Source organism: Leptonychotes weddellii, chromosome 12, assembly GCF_054177405.1.
Source record: "Leptonychotes weddellii isolate Sample4059 chromosome 12, ASM5417740v2, whole genome shotgun sequence".
Taxonomy (NCBI): Eukaryota; Metazoa; Chordata; class Mammalia; order Carnivora; family Phocidae; genus Leptonychotes; species Leptonychotes weddellii.
Window position 1 is genome coordinate 78,384,771 of NC_138380.1, and position 21,583 is coordinate 78,406,353.

The window sequence follows — 21,583 nt, forward strand, 5'->3', positions numbered from 1 at the left end:
GCTGTGAATTGTGCAAGACTGTTGAATCTCAGATCTGTACCTCTGAAACAAATAATGCAATATATGTTAAGAAAGAATGATTTTTAAAGCTGACACCAGGTGAGATGATCTTTGGCTAGGTGCCGAAGAGGTAGGGAGGAGGAATTTGTCTGGGAGTGAGCCTGGGACACCCCCACATCTAGAGTCTGCGATTTCCCAATGCCCACCGGCTGGGGCGGGCGCAGCTCTGGGTCCCCGCTCTCTGCACGCCTCAACCCCGTGCCACAGGGTCAGCCTCCGGCTTCCGGCGAACTCGCCCGCTGCGCCCCTGCGCTCCGCAAACCCCAGTTCAGAGCTCGCACTGCCCCCGCAGGTATTCTGGACCAAGTCAGGCGCTCCCAGGTGTGTCAGGATGGCCGAGTGGTCTAAGGCACCAGACTCCATTTTCTGCTTCCTGAGCTTGGGGGTTCAGGTCTCCGGGTGGAGGCGTGGGTTCAAATCCCACTTCTGACATACTGGCGTTTCATTCTTGCCGTGTTCAAATTCTGCAGCCTTTAAAATTAAATCACAACCTCCTTCTTAGGCAGCAACACTGAATCTTACCCTTCCTCCCTGTTAGGGTCCGCACTTCACCCTTCTTAAGCCAGTGCGGTTTAGATGTCTTTCTCTGCCTGCCCTTCCTTCCTCCCTCCCTCCTCTTTTCCTCTCTTTCTCTCTTCCTGTTGGTACTTACGGTGTTTATGAATATCTATATGGAATAATAGTAATAGTAATATGGACTTAAAATGTAGGTCTTACAATGTAGATGAGGTGAAGGTTTTAAGTTCCTGTTTCCAGTATTTTAACTGTTCTGAGTGTGTCAGTGGCAGGCGTTTTGAGCGTTCTTCCATCCTTCTCTGTGTGTCCCTCCCTCTCCCTTGCACCGATGACTGAGGAGGAGCCAGCAAAGAGGACTGAGAAATATAGAGGAGTAAAATTTTTGTGCAGCCAGATGTGTCAGATTTTTCCTTCATGGTTTGCTCCATTCCTTTTATGTTTGTCTACGCCTTTGATGCTTAATGGAGTGTTCTCCACTTCTGAGAATATTGCAAATTATATCTAGAAGCAAAAACCAAGACTGGGGCAGTTTCTTGAACAAAGGATTAATATCCCTGATTTATAAAAAACTCAATATCCCTGATTTATAAAAAACTCAAAAATCTCTAAGAGAAACACAAACACTTCAGTGGAGAAAAAAGCTACACATATGAACAAGTGTGAAATCAGGAAATAAGCTTTATGTTTATCATTTTTTTTTCTTTAAAAAAAATTCATCTTTGGCTTCCAAAGGAGTGAAACACATAATATTTTAAGTACATACTCTAATTTAAAAGCAAAGACAGAATAAAGAGTCTCATCAAGAAACTTCCCATGGTGGGCACCTGGGTGGCTCAGTTGGTTAAGCGGCTACCTTTGGCTCAGGTCATGATCCTGGAGTCCTGCGATCAAGCCCTGCATCGGGCTCCCTGCTCGGCGGGGAGTCTGCTTCTCCCTCTGACCCTTCCCCCTCTCATGGGCTCTCTCTCTCTCTTATTCTCTCTCTCTCAAATGAATAAATAAAATCTTTAAAAAAAAAAGAAAAAGAAACTTCCCATGGCATGTGTTTATGATGCACGTATTCTTTTCTGGTAGAAAATATTTTATCAAGCATATGTGGTATTTTTTATTTATTCATTTTATGATTGAAATATAATTAACATACAGTGGTATATTAGTTTTAGGTGTATAATGTAATGATTCAAAAATTCCATACATTACTCTGTGCTCATCACCGTATGTGTACTCTTAATCCATGGGCGACTGGGTGGCTCAGTTGGTTAAGTGACTGCCTTCGGCTCAGGTCATGATCCTGGAGTCCCTGGATCGAGTCCCGCATCGGGCTCCCTGCTCGGTGGGAAGGCTGCTTCTCCCTCTGCCTGCCGCTCTCCCTGCTTGTGCTCTCTCTCACTCTCTCAAATAAATAAAATCTTAAAAAAAAAAAAAAAAACCACCACAAATTAGTGTTTTCATTTTCTTTGAGTAAATACCCAGTAGTGGAATTACTGGATGATATGGTAATTCTGTTTTTAATTTTCTGAGGAACCTCCATACTGTCTTCCACAGTGGCTGCACTAATTTGCATTCCCATCAACAGTGCACCAGGGTTCCTTTTTGTCCACATCCTCATCAACACTTGTCATTTCTTGTCTTTATTATCCTAGCCATTCCAACTGGTATAAGGTGATATCTCATTGTGGTTTTGATTTGCACGTCCCTCAAGATTAGTGATATTGAGCATCTTTTCATGTGTCTGTTGGCCATCTGTATGTCTTCTTTGGAAAAATGTCTATTGAGGTTCTCTGCCCATTTTTAATTGGATTATTTGTGGGGTTCTTGTTGCTGAGTTGTGCAAGTTCTTTATATATTTTGGCTATTAAGCCCTTATCAAATATATTATTTGCAAATATCTTCTCCCATTCAGTGGGTTGTCTTTTTGTTTTGTTGATGGTTTCCTTCAGTGGGCAAAAAGCCTTTTATTTTGATGTAGTCTCCATAGTTTAATTTTCTGTTGTTTCCTTTGCCTAAGGAGACACACTTAAGGAAATATCTATGGTTGATGTCAAAGAAATTACTGCCTATGTTTTGTTCTAGGAGTTTTATGGTTTCAGGTCTCACATTTAGGTCTTTAATCCACTTTGAGTATATTTTGGGGTATGGTGTAAGAAAGTGGTCCAGTTTCATTCTTTTGCATGTAGCTGTCCAGTTTTCCCAGTACTTTTAGTTATTCCCAGTACTCCCAGTTATTAAAGAGACTGTCTTCTCCCCACTGTATACCCATTGTATATTCAGGCCAATATCTCTTATTAACATAAATGCAAAAATCCTCAACAAAATATTAACAATAACAAATCCAACAATACATTTTAAAAAATCATTCACCATGATCAAGTGGAATTTATTCCAGGGGTGCCAGGGTGGTTCAATATACACAAATCATTTAACATGATACATCACATTAACAAGAGAAAGGATGAAAACCATATGATCATCTCAATATATGTGAAGAAGCCTTGGACAAAGTACAGCGTCCATTCATCAAACTTGCAGCAAAGTAGGTTTAGAGGGAACATACCTCAACATAATAAAGGCCATATATGAAAAACCCACAGCGAACATCATACTCAATGGTAAAAAACAGAGCTTTTCCTCTAAGATCAGGAACAAGACAATGATGTCTACTCTTACCACTTTTTTTCAACATAGAGCTGGAAGTCCTAGCCACAGCAATCAGACAAGAAAAAGGAATAAAAGGCATCCAAATTGGTAAGGAAGAAATAAAACTTTCACTATTTGCAGATGATATGATACTGTACATAGAAAACCCTAAAGACCTCACCAAAAAACTGCTAGAACTGAAAAATAACTCAGTAAAGTCACAGGATACAAATTTAATATACAGAAATCTGTTGCATTTCTCTACACTTAATAATGAAGTAGCAGAAAGAGAAATTAAGAAAACAATCCCATTTACAATTGCACCAAAAAAAATAAAGTACCTAGGAATAAACTTAACCAAGAAGGCAAAATACCTGTACTCCAAAGACTATAAAACACTGATGAAAGAAGTTGACAGTGACACAAAGAAATGGAAAGATATTCCATGCTCATGGATTGGAAGAACGAATATTGTTAAAATGCCTATACTACCCAGGGAAATCTATACATTCAATGCAATACCTTCAAAATACCAACAGCATTTTTCATAGAACTAGAACAAGTAATCCTAAAATGTGTATGGAATCACAGAAGACCCTGAATAGCCAAAGCAATCTTGGTAAATAAGAACAAAGCTGGATGCATCACAATCCCAGATTTCAAGATATACTACAAAGTTGTACTAATCAAAACACTATGGTACTGGCACAAAAATAGAAACATAGATCAGTGGAACAGAACAGAGTCCGGAAATAAGGCAATAGTTATATAGTCAATTACTCTATGACAAATAAGTTAACCATATATTGTATTTTTTTAAAATCATCCCACAATCACATTACATGAAGCAAATCATCTTAGAAATACAATTTGGTAAAGACATGGAGATGTTTAGCCTCAGTAATAAATAAATACATATGAAAATAAATACATAAATACATGTGAATGAAATATAATTTTTCCCTTACCAAAATGGAAAAGAACACAAAATAGAAAAATCCCAGAGTTGGCTAGGAGAGACAGAAATGGTCTTTCTGAAACAGTGCTGGGAGGTGTGTATATTGGTACTGCATACATTTTCTGGTGTCAATTTGTATCAAAAGCCTGAAAACTTGGCATAGTCTCTGACTCAGCAGTCCCAGCCTTAGAAGTTCTGATTCTCAAAATGTATACAAATGAAACAATAATTGATAAGGGCAAAGATTTAACTACAAGAATGTCCACAGTATCCATAATTGCGATGGTGAAAAGTTGGAACACCATAAACAATACAGAAAAAAAACTGTATAATAAAATACTATGCAGCAATTAAAAATGATGTCATAAAAGTAATGACATAGAAAAATATTTCTAATATAGTGGAATTCTATGACCTATTTCTGTTTATGGATGCCTAGAAAATAGACTGGAAGAAAATACACCAAAATGTCATATTCATCTCTGGGTAGTAAGAGATAAGTGATTTTAGTTTTATTGGATTTGCCTGTTTCAAATTTTCTACCATAAATTTATTAGTTACACTGGCACATTGAGCAATTACAGAAGAAAAGGCTAGGAATTTTTCACAAAAATAACACAGAAGCAACATTCTAGGACAGCGCCTCATTAGAACTTTCTATAATGTTAGAAATGCTCTGTATCTGTGCTATCAAATGCAATAGACACGTGTGGCTGTTGGGTACTTGAAATGTAGTTAGTTCAACTGAGAAACTGATTTTTCATTTTAATTAAGTTAAACTTACAGAACCACATGCAAATAATGGGTACTATATTGGACAATGGGATTCTATGGCAGTCATGGTATAGAGAAAAGGATCAACAGACCTTATTCAATGTGGGAAGAGCTCTGGATTAGACCAGATCTGAGACTATCAACCCTCATTGGAAGTAGGATGCCCATCAGTTTCCTAGGAGAAATTGGAAGCTTATTTTCAACTCTGTTGTATCAAATTCATCGATGCCTGTAATTTAGGTGTAAGTTAATTGTAAGATAAATGATATAGAGTTTTCATTCTATAATGTAGGCTTTTTCTTAATTTATATATTTGGTTGTTGTCATAAAATTTTTAATTAAAGAACTGTTCCAGGGGCGTCTGGGTGGCCCAGTCATTAAGCGTCTGCCTTGACGGCTCAATCCCAGATCCTGAGCTAAGAGTAGGTCGCTTAACCGACTTTGCCACCCAGGCACTGCCAAATGTTGCTTTTTAAACAGACTGGTTACTACTATCTGCCTGTGCATCATGTTAGTTTAAAAGTACTACCCTATAATGACCTCTTAAAAGGAGGGCAGAAGACCTTCTCTTTTCTGGTATTTTGTGAGTGTGTGGCTTATGTTTTCAGAGTTATTTTCTTGTAGTTAATGTGTTTAAAAGCTTCCCAAAAAATCTACAGTCTATTTTAACTAGGAAAAAAAGTCACAATTCTTAATTCTTCTTAACCAGGATTATTAAATTTTATAGCACTTAAGGTAATAGAATGATTATACTCTGATGGGAGAAGAATGTTTTAAAAATAATGAAATTATGGGGCGCCTGGGTGGCTCGGTCGTTAAGCATCTGCCTTCGGCTCAGGTCATGATCCCAGGGTCCTGGGATCGAGCCCCACATCGGGCTCCCTGCCCCGCGGGAAGCCTGCTTCTCCTTCTCCCACTCGCCCTGCTTGTGTTCCTTCTCTCGCTGTGTCTCTCTCTGTCAAATAAATAAATAAAATCTTAAAATAATAATAATAATAATAATGAAATTATGGCAGAAGCATTTAGATTATAATTATATAGCCACAATAAAAATTTCAATTAGCCTTCCATTACATTGCCGTTAACTCTGCATTTAACATTAGTGTGGCCATAGGCTTCACTTGTTTCTTGCTTTTTGAAAACAACAAATGAATGTTTTTTGCTTTGTTTTTTCACATTAGTCTGAGAAGTGTCCTGGAAAAGTAAATTAAAATCTAAGTAAGTTTTCTAAAAAAAAAATAAGCAAAAATGTAGAAGATACACTTCAAATGATCACAATTCATAATATACATTATTATTAGTTTTCTATTGCTGTGTGACAGATTAACCCAAAACTTTGCAACTTAAAACATTTATTAGTCACATAGTTTGGGAAGGTAAGGAATATGAGAGCAGCTTAGCTGGGTGGTTCTGGATCAGGGTGTCTCATAAGATTGCAGTGAAGCTGTCCGCCAGGGCTTTGGTGGTATAAAGATTTAACTTGAGCCTCCACTCAGTCGTTAAGTGTCTGCCTTCGACTCAGGTCATGATCCCAGGGTCCTGGGATCGAGCCCTGCATCGGGCTCCCTGCTCCGCGGGGAGTCTGCTTCTCCCTCTCCCCCTGCTTGTGTTCCCTCTCTCGCTGTGTCTCTCTCTGTCAAATAAATAAATAAAATCTTTAAAAAAAAAATAAATAACTTGAGCCTCCAAGTGGAGGATCCACTTCTAATATGGCTGTTGGCAAGAAGCCTCAGTTCCTTACTGGGTGTTGGCAGAAACAGAAGCCGCAACACATGGATCTTGCCAGAGGGCTTGCTTGAGTGTCCTTTTTACGAGGCAGCTGACTTCCTCCAGAGTTGGTAATCCAAAAGAGGAAGTCTGAAGCCCCGATGACTTTTATGGCCCAAAGCTGAAGTCACATAGCTGTATTTCTACCTTATTCTGTTCATGAGAAGAGTCACTAAGTCCCACCCATATTCAAGAAGAAGGAAATGAGAATTCTACCTCTTGAAGGCCATAGGAATGTGTGTACTCACTTTAAATCAAAACATCTATGGAATGCTAGTCCAATAGGGGAAGGCAAAGCCATACTTAGAACTTGAATAGAACTTACTTGCTGAGGTCCACAGACAAATGTCAGATTGGCATCTACTTTTCTCCCCTTGTTTCTTGGAGTTCTGTTAGGGAGTACTTGTAACTTTGTGCCTGACACATTTTTCCCACTATAGAATGTACCTTTGTGAGATCAAAAGTCAAAAACATGCATGCTACCCTGTGTTTTTCAAGATTTCTACTAGGCTCACTATGAAAGAAGAGCTCAAAGAAAACTCAGGTGGTCTCTCAACTGGCAAGGAAGAGGGGCCAGAAAATATAATAGTGGGTGCTCTGCAGCTTTGCTTTCGCGGATGGAAGCTTTCTATTTGAAATAACCCCTTGCCCTCTGCTATTCCCTACCTGCGTTCTGTCCCTGGGTGATCTCATGCAATTCAACAAGGTTCACATTTTTATCTCCCGCCCAGACTTCTCCCCGATCTTTAGACGTGTATATCCAGGGGCTCAGCATCTCTGTTGCTCTGATTAATTGGCTTCTCAAACTTACCCTGTCCAAAGCAGGATATTTCCTTCAGAGTCACAGGGACGGAGAAAAGCAGTGAGATAAGCAGGCAGAGAGCACTGTGTCTTAGGTGCATCCCCTTGAAAATGGGCCCTGTTTTTGCTCATGCAGTGATGTGGCTACTCAGTCAGCCTGCCTCTGCGGTGGGCTGTGGTTGCTCCCTGCGCCAAGGGGTGGGCGGAGTTGTGTCCCACTCCTTTGGCAGCCGGAGTAATTTCCTAATTGGGCTCCAAGCCGAAAACAGATTTGCCCTATTTGGATGTCACAGCACTTCCTTTTTTTTTTTTTTTTTAAGGTTTTATTTATTTGACAGAGAGACCCACAGCGAGAGAGGGAACACAAGCAGGGGGAGTGGGAGAAGGAGAAGCAGGCTTCCCGCGGAGCAGGGAGCCCGATGCGGGGCTCGATCCGAAGGCAGACGCCTAACGACCCAGCCATCCGGGCGCCCCATCATAGCGCTTCCTATGTGACAGCATTCCTCATTCCTCATGGTTGCAAGAAAGCTCGCCAACACAGGGGATTGCTCATTAATCATTTCTGCCCAGGACTGTGCGGGCGACAAGAGCACGTATTCTGATGGTGTGGTTTGAGGGCACTTGAAGTCCTTTTACCTCCCAAATACCTCCTTTTATCCGCCCCCCCCCCCCTCCCCGGCAAAGTACTTCCTTTCGTTGAGCCCTACCATGTTCTGGTTCTCACCATGTAAGTCATACCTTAAGGGCCTTAAAAGCAACTCCCCTTGCAGGGCCTGACACTACTCAAGTCCTTCTAGGGAAGTTGGTCCCAAAAGCCTATTGTAGGTTTTATTCTGTAGTTTTACAGGAAAGAGTATATATGTTATAAAATTACACATTAGCAGGGACAATTTAATATGAGATGCTTATTGGCATCTCTGAGAGATCATTGCTTGGAAGAACCAGGACCTAAAACAAACAAACAAACAAACAAAAAAACAGATAAATTTGGTTTGATGGAGGTGAAAGAAGACAAGAAGTTCCTAGACAGGATGAATTCTCTCTGAGGCCCAAAACACAGAAAGGGAAATGTCTGAAGGAGGAAAAGAGTCTGGTTCTAAATGTTTCTTGAATGAATGAGTTGGCTGACTGCATAGAACTATAGTATCCATCAGATCTCTACTAAATTGAAGTTTTTCAAATATTGCTATTTCGTGTAGGAAAGTAAACATATATTTGAAAAGATTGTGTCATATGAAATACAGCCTCTTTCCCAGTGTATTAATAGCACCATTTTAACTTATTAAGCAGTCATTAAGTGAAATGAATTGTTCTGCATGCTTAACATATCTTACTGGTTTGCTTTTTGGTTTTCTTCTGTTTTGTTTTTGTTTTTGTTTCTGTTTTCTAGTATGCCCTGCTGTTTTCTTATTTACTGCTGTATCCCTAAACAACAGCTAAAATAGTTCTTGGCACAAAGTATGTGTTCCAAAATTATTTACTGAAAAAAGAAAGAAGACAGTCAAAGGGTACAAACTTACAGCTTAAAATGAATAAGTTCTCGGGAGTGAATGGGTGGCATGGTGATTGTAGTCAACAATACTGTATTGCATACTTGAAAGTTGCCAAGAGAGTTGGTCTTAAATGTTAAATGTTCTCACTACAATTTAAAAAGTGGTAATTATGTGAGGTAAAGGATGTGTTTGTTAACTAGTCTTTATAATCATTTCTCAGTATATACTGTTAAATAACAAAAATTTAATTGAGTAAATTTTAAAGATCTAATTGGCCATATTAATCTGTTCCTGAATCGGGCAGCATCCCATCTAGAAAATAGAGGGGAGCTTCAAGGGGCTACAGAAAAGGAAAGGCTTTTAAAGGTAGAGAGGGGGCAGATAAAAGGAAATTATTAGAAAGAATCCATTCTTTTAGGCAAGCTCACCCTCCTAAGGGAAACAGAAGGGATCTATCAGTAGACTTCTTAGTGCTGACCAGGAAATTCCCAGGTGGACTGGTTAAAGGTTACATTTCTGGGGAGCTGAAACTGTAGTTAGGTTAGATATTAAGTCTTGGTTTACTGACTTGGGGCCTTAATGTAAGTGATGCTATTTTGGGCCTGTGGTTTTCTCTTTAACAATGTGTGTATCAAATCATTATATTGTAGGGGCGCCTGGGTGGCTCAGTCGGTTGAGCATCTGCCTTCGGCTCAGGTCATGATCTCAGGATCCTCGGCTCAATGGGGAGATTGCTTGCCCCTCTCTCTCTGCCCCTCCCCCCACTCGTATTTTCTCTCTCTCTCTCAAATAAATAAATACAATCTTAAAGAAATCATTACATTGTATACCTTAAACTTACACAATGTTATATGTCAATTATATCTTAATAAAGCAAGAAAAAAAGATGAAGGAAGGAAAAGAGGGAAGAAGGGAGAGAGGAAGGGAAGACGGAGGGGGAAGAGGGGAGGGAAGGAAGGCAGGAAGGAAGAAGGAAGGCAGGAAACATTATCACATTTAATCCCCACAGGGTCTTGTTTTCCCTCTTTTACAAAGAAGGATATTGAGGCTTATCGAGGTTAAACCACACAGCTAACACAGGACTTGATTCCCACCTATATTCATTCAACAAATATCATTCTTCTAACCTTAAAAGAAAACAGTACTTGGGCACATACAGACCAGATCCCACACACACCGTCTGTTTAGATTCTCATACATGTCTATGTGACTTTTGCATAATACTTAAATAGCTCAAGTTAAATCCAGATTCAAGTTAAATCCTATAAAGGATTTGGAGATACTGTATACAATTAACTGGGTCATAGTGTGCAGATGATAACAGTTGCTGCTCTTCAAGAGAAATTGGTGGATTAGCAAATTAATAGTTGCAAAAAAAAGCCCTTGAAAATATAATGAACTACATAATTGCAAAGCATTGTTATTAGCAGCCTAACTAGTTGTGGGAAGTAATTCAGTAGGCATCTGGAAAGGCTAATGTTTTACAGGTCTCTTTTTCAAACTCATTTTAATTTATTTTATTTTATTTTTAATGATTTCATTTATTCATTTGAGAGAGAGAGAGAGCATGAGCAGAGGGAGAGGGAGAAGCAGACTCCCCGCTGAGCTGGGAGCCCGACACGGGGCTCGATTCCAGGACCCGGAGATCACGACCTGAGCTGAAGGCAGACATTTAATCGTCTGAGCCACCCAGGCGCCCCTCCTTTATTTTAAAGCAGCCAGAAAAGGAGAAAGGTACTCCCATGCCCATTTTGTATTAGTATGTGACTTTGGACCAGAGACCTCTTTCTGTAAACTCTTGTTCCCCAAAGTGTCATCCAAGGAACACAGCACAGGGTTCACCTGACACCTTGTTACAATGCAGAATCTGGGCCCCACCCCAGACCCACTGAATCGGAATTTGCATTTTAAGATCCCCAGGTGACTCATAGTTACACTGAATTTGGGGCAGTATACAGCTGTAAATCTCGGTGACCTCATCTAGTAAAATGTGAGAATTCAAGTGCCCTAAAGAGTTCCTGACCATGCTCAGTCGAATTTTGTTCTTTATGCCCGAAGCCCCTATGATAACAGTAATCTTGAAATCTCTGGGAAGACCAACTATTCTGGCACCACGGGGTCCAGGTGAGGGACTGACTTTACAGGGTCCTGGACTGGAACTGTGCCAACTGCAAAAAACAATTTTTTTTCCAATAAATACATCCCCTCCCTCTGCTCTAGTATGTATTTGCAAGTTTATTTTTATCCTCTGAACTGCTGAACCATTGTTAGGATTTGATTGTGTCATGTGCTTTGACATTAATTTTAATATGCAACAGTGTGAATTCAAGGTCCTATTCAGACGGAGGTTTTTTCGTTCTTATGGTGTATATTTCTATCTAACTATAAAACCAACACATGCTTATTATAGTCAAGTTGGAAAACAAGAACCACTGCTGTGAACGTGTGTGTTTCTTACCAGTCTTATTTCAAGCAAAAGTGGGATTATACTGGTGAATTCTGTGACCTGATTTTTCTACTTGTCCTGAACACTTTCCCATATTATATAATTTGAAGATAATTAGATGGATCTCTATTATTTAATTTTGTGACTATATCAAAATTTTACCACCTCTAACTGAAAAGATATATAGTTTTTAACTTTGTTTACTATTTAAATTATGTTATGATGAATATTCTTATTTATAATTGATGATTGATGATTTCTTACTATTGGTTCCACCTAAAATTTACTGAGTCAAAGGGTATTTGATACCTTTACTTTGGTACATGGTATATCAGTTCATGGTCCCAAAAGCAGTCTTAAGTACTAATCTGAACACAAAGCCAACTAAGTGTAGAGTTAGTGCATGTTTTTAAGTTTCTACTAATTGAGGGCCATATAATGGTGGGTAATTATTTTGATTTGCATTCTTTGTTTCTTAGTAAACTCCAGTAGTATCACAAAGTCACAAAAACAAAAATTGACCTTTATATGGTCAATTAATCTATGACAAAGGAGGCAAGAATACACAATGGGGAAAAGACAGTCCCTTCAATATATGGTGCTGGGGAAACTGCACAGCTACGTGCAAAACAATGAAACTGGACCACTTTTTAACAAAAAATAAACTCAAACACAAAAATAAACTCAAAATGGATTAAAGACCTAAATGTGAGACCTGAAACCAAAAAAATCCTAGAAGAGAACATAGGCAGTAATCTCTCTGACATCAGCTGTAGCAACATTTTACTAGCTATGTCTCCCGAGGCAAGGGAAACAAAAGCAAAAATAAACTATTGGGACTACATCAAAATTAAAAGATTTTGTGCAGCAAAGGAAACCATCAGCAAAGCAAAAAGACAACCTACTGAATGGGAGAAGATATTTGCAAACTATATATTCAATAAGGGGTTAATATCCAAACTATACAAAGAGTTCATACAACTCAACACTAAAAAAATTTTAAAATGGGCAAAGGACCTGAATAGACATTTTTCCAAAGAAGACATACACATGGCCAACAGACATATAAAAAGATGCTCCACACTGCTAATCATAGGGAAATGCAAATCAAAATCACAATGAGATATCACCTCACACCAGTTCGAATGGCTAAAATCAAAAAGACAGGAAATAACAACTGTTGTCAAGGATACGGAGAAAAAGGAACCCTCACGCCTTGTCGGTGAGAATGTAAATTGCTATAGCCACTGTGGAAAGCAATATAGAGTTTCCTCAAAAAGTTAAAAATGGAAATATCATACAATCCAATAATTCCACTACTATTTACCCAAAGAAAATGAAAACACAAATGAAAAAGATACACTCACCCCTGTGTTTATTGCAGCATTATTTATAAATGCCAAGATGCGGAAGCAACCTAAATGTCCATCCATAGACACATGGATAAGGAAAATGTGGGGTGTGTGTACACACACACATATAAGCATATGATAGACTATTACACACCCATAAAAAGTGATGAGATCGTGCCATTTGAGACAACATGGATGGACCTAGACGATATTATGCTAAGTGAAATCAGTGAGACGGAGAAAGACAAATACCACATAAGTGGAATCTAAAAAAACTGAATAAACAAAAAGCAGAATCAGACCTATAAATGCAGAGAACAAACATGGTGCACCACTCCCCCAGCACCATCACGTGTGCACCAACCTGGAAGCTCTCGGGACTCTGTACTTTGGGGATTTTTGTGGAGGCTTCATGACAGAGGCATGATGGATCTCCAACTCCATTTCCAGCCCTTCTCCTCTCTGGAGAATGGGGGGTGGGGCTGAAAATTCCAAGCTTGTAATCATGCTTTGATCTTTCTGGTGACCAGCCCCCATCTAGGAGCCCAGCAAGAGTCACCTCATTAGGACAAAAGACACTCCTATCACCCAGGAAATTCCAAGGGATTTAGGAGCTCTATGTCTGGAATTGGGATCAAAAACCAAATATTACAAAAGACGCTCCTAGTGCTCTTATCACTTAGGAAATTACGAGGGTTTTAGGAGCTCTGTGCCAGACACTGGGGGCAAAGACCAATAGATATTTTTTCTATTATCTTCCAGTCATAAAATATTATTCTTCTTTTGAGTTCTTTTTTTTTTTTTTTAAAGATTTTATTTATTTATTTTGAGAGAGAGAATGAGATAGAGTGAGCATGAGAGGGGGGAGGGTCAGAGGGAGAAGCAGACTCCCTGCTGAGCAGGGAGCCCGATGCGGGACTCGATCCCAGGACTCCAGGATCATGACCTGAGCCGAAGGCAGTCGCTTAACCAACTGAGCCACCCAGGCGCCCTTCTTTTGAGTTCTTTTCAGTCATTTATAAACATAAAATACATTCTTTGCTCCCAGGCTGTATAAAAACAGGTGGCAAGCTGTATGATTTTCTGACTCCTGCTCTGGTCTTCTGTCCACATTGCATGCCACTGATATATGCTCAGGGTAAAGCCAGGACCGGTGGGGGGCAGGGGGCGGGGGCGGGGAGCACATCCAGCCTAGACCTCCCTGGCTCCTACCTCTTAGACCATTTTCATCCTTTTTTTGAAAACTCGGGAGTTGAGGATATTCCTGATCTCTGCCACTCATGGCCCTATTTGCCTACTTTTGGGTGAGAGGGAAAATTGTACCCCTTCTGTTTCTTTGACATCAGTAAGAACAAAATATGAATTGATCATCTGAAATTATCCTGCCTCTGTGGGCGCTTTTAGAAGCAAAGTATGTTGCCCTTCACAAAGAGAAACTCATTTATTCTTGTGAGCACTGAGTAAAGAGTTAGAGACAGGATTTTAGAACGATGCAGCTCTGGTTCAGCTGTTCCTTTTTTCAGATAAAGCCTAGCCCAGAAAGATTCAGTAATTCATAAAAAACACTCAGGATCAGCAGCACAACCCAACCCCAGACACTCCGTGTTCTCTTCCACACCATCTCCTCCATGATGCATCTTCCTTGCATTACCCAACTAACTAGATTTTTAAGGCAGAGTGTAAGAGGAGCCAGGAGGCATCCTCATACGTGCTCATCATGGGACACCTGCAGAAGATGTAACCAGGTACCTGTAGCCACAAGAGATCAACCAAGCATCAAAACTGCAGGACCCTCTGCCACGAAGATTTTGTTCATTCAGTAAGAGACATCCCACTGTGTTGAGTCCATGATAAACACATTGTGCATGGTCCCTTGAGACCTGCCCAGTGAAGTTGCAGGTGTTTCCCACAAGAAGATCAGTTCTTCCTTGAGCCTAGTTGTTGAAATGTCCCTGAAGACTTAGGTGAGGAGGAATCGAGAAAATGGCTAGCAAATCCAACCAAGACCGGAGGTGACATTGCAGCCAGATGATTCCATTTTAGCTTGGTAAATAGAAAAACCACTTACATACCATGGTGTTGCAGAGGAAGATGGAGGCCTGAAGTGTGCTTTTTAGCCAGAGGGGAGAGGAAGAGGAAGCGAGTAGAAGCTGATCCCATCTTTATTTAAAATTGGAACGGTACTTTCTGAAATGACTTTCTATTAGATGGGTACTTTCTGAAATTTCTGGTTAAGAAAATAAATTTCTACTTGAGCTCTCTGCACTGTATACATCTTAGGGCCTTGTCCCTCTTTGGAGAAGAGTGGTAAAAGCTAAGTTCCAAACACTCAGCAGTGTGTACAGAAAGTTCTGTTTACTCTTCGAGGCCAGGTTCAGAATAAAATTCTCCACGAAACTTGTATGGCCAGAATTAACCAGGCACTACATGCCCGTGACCATCCTCAAGCTCTTAGCCTCAGGGTTGATGCTTCAAGCTCCCCAACTGCTCGATCCACAAAAAAATCTGTTCCTTCCTGGCTTGCCCTCTCCAACTACTTCTAAGAACGACCAGGAACAAATTGGACAGAGTCGGTCCTTCGCCATCATCTTAGGCTCCAGTCTCAAGTTAGACCTCTGCTTCCAGGGCCTGGATTCTGAGTTGAAAGTCCAAATAACACAGCAGATTCTCAGAAAGGAGGAAGGACTCTCATTTAAGATAGAAATAGGCACACCTTACTAGATTCACTGAGGGACAGTTACCTTTGATTCTCAAATGCATGGAGCATAGCTTGCCCTATTGAAACAGAATTGTAGTGATAGGAATCTGTTAAGCATGGAAACGGTATCAACAAAGAGAGTTAGGAAGCAGTCCCTTACACAGAAGCACATGAGAAATAAATACCCACAGATTGGTGAGACTGTGTTTCAGAATGTTGATTTATGTTTTCCCCTCTTGTATTTTTTTTATTACCCCTCCTCTTTCTATATTTGGGAGAGTCAAATTCTTGGCTCTTGAGTTTCAAAAGCCTAATTCCTAGGGCATCTGGCTGGCTTAGTCGGAGGAGCTTGCAACTCTTGATCTTGGGGTCATGAGTTGGAGCCCCATGTTGGGTGTAGGGATTACTTAAACAAGATTGAAAGAAAGAAAGAAAGAAAGAAAGAAAGAAAGAAAGAAAGAAAGAAAAAGAAATTCCTGGCATAAGACCAAAGATTTGGAAGCAGTGTGAGTCATGAGAGCGAAGTGCCCCTAGGGTATGAGGAGGATTTAGGGGAGCAAATGTGGTCCCTGAAGAGAAGTCCTGTTCCCCCACCTGCCAGGGCCAAGTCTCTAGCAGGGGTGTGCTTGAAACCTCAAAGTGCACAGAGCCAGCAAGAGTCCAGTCCCCACAACCAGCATAAGGAACAGCTGGGTAAATAGGCAGATGGACCCCAAACAGCGTCCAGGGTTCCCTACACCACCCTTGGAGAGCTGGGGGAGCCCTGGTGCCTGGCAGGAGTAAAGAAGTAAAACTCACTGCAACACCATGGTATGGGAGCAGTGGTATGATTCCCAGCCACCAAGAGTAGGACATGCCAGGACAGAGAGCTGGCCAAGCTGAAGGGCTTTGCCGTTGGATACAGGGTGTATATAACAGTGCCCCACCTGGACCAGCAGCTGAAAGCCTGGGCATCTCAACAGAGAACTCAGGACCAACACTTTGTAAGCCTACCTGGAGTTTAAACAAAACCCGAGAGAAAGGACGGATAAGAACCTTGAATTGCCTGATAATAAATTTATTTTTTTAAAAAAAAGATTTTATTGATTTATTTGAGAGACAGAGCATGCACAGAAGCAGGGGGAGGGGCAGAGGCAGAAGGACAAGCAGAGTCTCCGCTGAGCAGGGAGCCTGACTCAGGGGCTCGATCCCAAGACCCCAGGATCATGACCTGAGCTAAAGGCACACACTTAACTGACTGAGCCACCCAGGCGCCCCTGACCTGATAAGTTTCTATCATCCAGCAGAAGGGGAGATAGAGATTAAGTTCCATGATAGAAAAATACAGGATGTTGTGTTTCTTGCATACCTGAATTTGTGATCTGAGATTCTTAATAACCACACGCATAATTAGGGATTAGTTTATGTTCTACATAAACTAGAATGTAGCTAGGTCTGCTGATAGAGTCGTAATGGAAGGAGTGTTTGCTTCGCTTTCCCTGTTTCAAAAGAGCAAGGGCCATAAAAAGTGGTTTAGAATTTTTTAACATCTAACTGAAGTGTCATAGGATTTACATTGGTGGTCTATGCACACATTCTCACTGGGGGCAGTATTCATTCACACTGGTTTCTGTCCCCTTCCTGAAGGGCTACAGTACATAAACAGATACTAACATTTTTTAGGAGGCCATTTAGGGAAAAATGTCTAAAAATGCTCCTTGGAGGAGAATAATGAAAACACAAAGGTTGAAAAAGACTGGTCTATTGTAATCTGGAAAGCTTGGGAACCAGACTGAATAGTCTTATCCAAAAACCACTCATTAACAGCATGATGGCAATCACATTGAATTAATGCAGTTAATTCACTTATTCAATAAAAACCTAAATTCCCCGCACACACACACACACACACACACACATTTTTTTTTTCTTCTTCTGAAAGTAGAAGTGGTGGTGATAAAAATCTAAATAAAGATGTGTGGACATGATGTCAAAATAGAATGAAAGGGGCGCCTGGGAGGCTCAGTTGGTTAAGCGACTGCCTTCGGCTCAGGTCATGAGCCCAAGGTCCTGGGATCGAGCCCCGCATCGGGCTCCCTGCTCGGCGGGAAGCCTGCTTCTCCCTCTCCCCCTCCCTCTGCTTGTGTTCCCTCTCTCGCTGTGTCTCTGTCAAATGAATAAATAAAAAAGTCTTTAAAAAAAAAAAATAGAATGAAAAATTCCAAGTTCTAAGAAGGGCTACCCACTACCATAACCACCCCTCCTAAGAAAGGAAAAGGAAGTTGTTTGTCAGGTTTTTTAATCAAATAAGTGAATGGATTAACTATCTTGATACAATATAATTGCTGGTGATGAGTCATCCCTATAGAAGCAGAACTGTGGGTGTTACAGTAAAAGATGCAAAGCAACAAAGAAGCAAGAAGACAGAGGATCCACTGAAAGAGTAGAACCTGATCTTCCCTCTAGACCTTCTTTGTGGAGGATTTGTATCATGAATGGCAGTTAGCTGGCGAGAAATACCAATGAACAGGAGCAAATATCCTAATTTGTAAACAGGGCCAAAGAAGCTGCTGAGACTAGGAAATTCAAGGGCTTGGTAGCTAGGTGTTTCCGATCCGGAAGATTGACACATTGTTTCTGCTGGGTGAGGTCCACCTGGGTGAAGTAAGTTGAAAGATGGAATGGCAAATATCCAGAGGAAACTTACCACCCACCCAAGGGAAGTACAAGCAATAAGCAATAGATCTACTACATCTAGCATGTATCTAGCTTAGAAATACCAAGGCAACAAGCATATAATAAACAGAAGGGCTGGAAGCCGTGCAGAAAACCAGGTACAAAGGCAGTTCGGCGACAGCAGAAGGAAAAAGCAGATTTGGGCTCACATCCTTGCTCCCCCACTTTGTAAATGTGCACGCCCTTTGCCAGAGGATTTCAATTCTGCGCTTCAAGCCTCTAATGTGCAAACCAAGCTTAATTCCGACTCACAAGATTGTTTTGAGGATTAAATGAGAATACATCGCAAAGGAGCGGGTTCAGTAAAGGGGAGTCTAAATAAAGAGGTGGGTGAAAATTGAGAAGGATGAAGTGGAAAAAGATAAAGTGTCACTAAGCTGAGTGTGTGTATCTGGGCATGGGTGTGTTTATTTTGTAAAATGCATCAAGGTTTACCTCCTAAAGGGTGTTGAGAGTATGGGTTCACTTAGCAAAGGGGGCGGGGAGGAAAAGTCTTGGAAGGGAAGGTATAAACAGGTGTAATTCCTGCTTCACCATCACTAAAGAAGAGGATTCATTGCAGCAAGAACTGAAAAATTAAAGCTCATGCCACCAAAGGTGAAAGAAATTGGTGACTGAGGATTTTTTAGCACTGATAACATGGGTGTCCCTGCAGAGTTCTAAATCAGGAATTCGTTTTGGGAGTTGGCCTTTGGGCTGTTTTATGAAAAATAAATGCATAGCAGCAGACAGACTCATTAGAGAGGGGTTTCATAGCACAAGAATGAACTTGCAAAAATGGCACTAATTAGGAAATGGTGAGGAGGAACCATAAGGAAAGATAAATGTGGTCTAAGCCGTATTGGCTGGTAAAGTTAAAATGAAATCCCCCATCATTTTATCCCTTTGTTAGAAACGGTTTCCATCAACAGGCCAGAGGAGAGAACAGAAGCAAGTCACTCGGGGTAGGATTTCCTTCTTCCACGTCAAGGAGACCTTCAATGACGAGATGGTTGTCAGGAAAACACCATCTCCAAAAATAAAGGCAAGCATTACCATTTAATAAGAGAGAAGCTCTGAGCAGAAGACTTAGCAAACAGCTTAAGTGCTTTATACAATCTGTATGACAACATACAATTTATTTCAAATTGGCAGATTTAGGCGGAGGCTCACGTGATTCATATGTTGCAAGAATCCGCAAGCAAGGATTGAGCAAATTTACTGCCTGAGAGTATTAATAGCACATAATTTAAAAATAAAATAAAATATAAAGCGGTGTTTCCTGCCAAAAGGAGATTTATAGCCTTCTTAGAAGTACCAATAAGGGCGCCTGGGTGGCTCAGTTGGTTAAGCGACTGCCTTCGGCTCAGGTCATGATCCTGGAGTCCCAGGATCGAGTCCCGCATCGGGCTACCTGCTTGGCAGGGAGTCTGCTTCTCCCTCTGACCCTCCTCCCTCTCATGCTCTCTGTCTCTCATTCTCTCTCTCTCTCAAAAAATAAATAAAATCTTTAAAAAAAAAAAAGAAGTACCAATAAAACAAATCAGATCTGCTATATATCAGATCAAAGACTGTAAGTATAATAATTCATTTGCCTTGGGGCACCTGGGTGGCTCAGTCAATTAACTGTCTGCCTTTGGTTCAGGTCATGTTCCTGGGGTCCTGGGATTGAGCCGCATATCTGCCTCTGTCTCAACCCCTCCCCTTGCTCATGCTCTCTCTCAAGTAAATAAATAAAATCTTAAAAAAAATAATTCATTTGCCTTTTTCAAAAATAGTAAGCAGTGTACTTTGGAGATTGGGACAGTTTCTCCATATCAGACTTCAGAAGGCCAGCAAAACGATAGAGCAAAGCTCTTTTGAGCATTTCCTCTAGTCTTTATAATGGGGTTTTACCCTGGCAGTGGATGCAATATTTATGTTATTAAATATGAAGGTAAATATGCCAGTTTGTCAGTTCTTTAGCTTGAGCCCACAGAACATCGGCAGCAGAGAGAATGCCCAGTTAATGAATTTGTGTCCTAGGGATCCGGTGGGAAGGCAGTAGATGTGACAGCATATTGATGCCTTCTGAAATTCTGTTTGGCCTTTTATAACTTCCATCTAAATTCCCATCTTTACCATGGCTGTATGAGGGCGCTTCTTATTCTCTGCACGGTGGTTTTTGTGTTCCTGAGAAGGAAAAACTAACTACCTTAAATAAGGTCTAAATCCTCATCCAGTATCACCAGGCCTTTGTGTGTAGCTCAAAATGCCAACCAATGTGCTTGCCCGCCAGGCCCCATTCTAGGCAAGTTCTTGATGTGGAACAGTGTTCCGGGAAAGCTTTCCTGGGGCTTTTGTTACATTTTGCTTCTGAATTTTCTGCCATCCTTTTGAATAAGGAACAAAAATGTATACACTAAAATTCAGATACGTAAAAACGATAAAAGAGTAACTCTCATTTTCTGTAACTGACGGTATCTTGCATGAGAGCTCCTATTCTTACTTAGCGGCAAAAAATAAAAAACAAACCAAAAAAAAGTCCTAAGCTTACCAATTAAAGTTGATCAGGTCTCTTTTAGTTTATTAAGCTTTGCAGGAGTTGACTTAGACTCATTTGGGCTCAGTCAGTTCAAAATTTAAAATCCTCTAAGGAAAAAACATAAGCAAAAAAAGAAAGAATTGGTTAAGTTGAACTTTATGAAAATTAAAACTCTTGTGCATTAAAGGACACTATCAACAGGTAATCCATGAAATGGGAGAAAATATTTGCAAATCATATATCTGATAAGAAAGTGATATCCAGAATATAAAATGAACTCCTACAACTCAACAACAACAAAAAAGTAAACAACCCAATTTAAAGATGGGCAAAGGCCTTGAATAAAAATTTCTCCAAAGAAAATATTTAAGTGGCCAATAAGCACATGAAAATATGCTCAACATCACTAGTCACTAGAGAAACGCAAATTACAACCACAATGTCACCTCATACCCATTAGGATGGCTACTGTCGAATAAAGCCAGAAACTATCCAGTATTGGTGAGGACGTGGGAGAATTGAACTCTTGTAGTGTTACAGGATTCCTGTTCCCTTAGTGCCCTCGGTTCTTGGGCATGTCTCTTTGAAGAATGAAGAGGTAGACCAGACGAGTGGTGGGCAGCAAAGCAAAGTTTATTGAGTGGTAGTACAAAGCTCCCAGAGAGGGAGGGGACCCAAGAGGGTTGCCATTTTGGTGTTCAAATCTAGGGTTTTTTATAAGCTCTTTTGAGGAAATGTCTTAAACAACCTGACTGTGGGCCCACTGTGGATTGGCTGCTAAGGTGTGCCAATCAGGGCTTTGATCACACACCTGTCTGCCTACTGGGTCATTGTTCACGTGTTGATGGTCTTTTGAAAGGCTG

General features: G+C 40.6%; 1 protein-coding gene and 1 non-coding gene across 2 annotated transcripts in view; both read left to right on the forward strand.

Moving 5' to 3' along the window:
* LHFPL3 (LHFPL tetraspan subfamily member 3) overlaps positions 1 to 21,583 on the forward strand; it is a 477,483-nt gene that overhangs the window by 272,281 nt on the left and 183,619 nt on the right. The gene's annotated exons all lie outside the window — the stretch shown is intronic.
* On the forward strand, positions 386 to 492 carry TRNAW-CCA (transfer RNA tryptophan (anticodon CCA)). The gene is made up of 2 exons: positions 386 to 423; positions 447 to 492. It is a non-coding gene; the product is annotated as a tRNA-Trp (tRNA).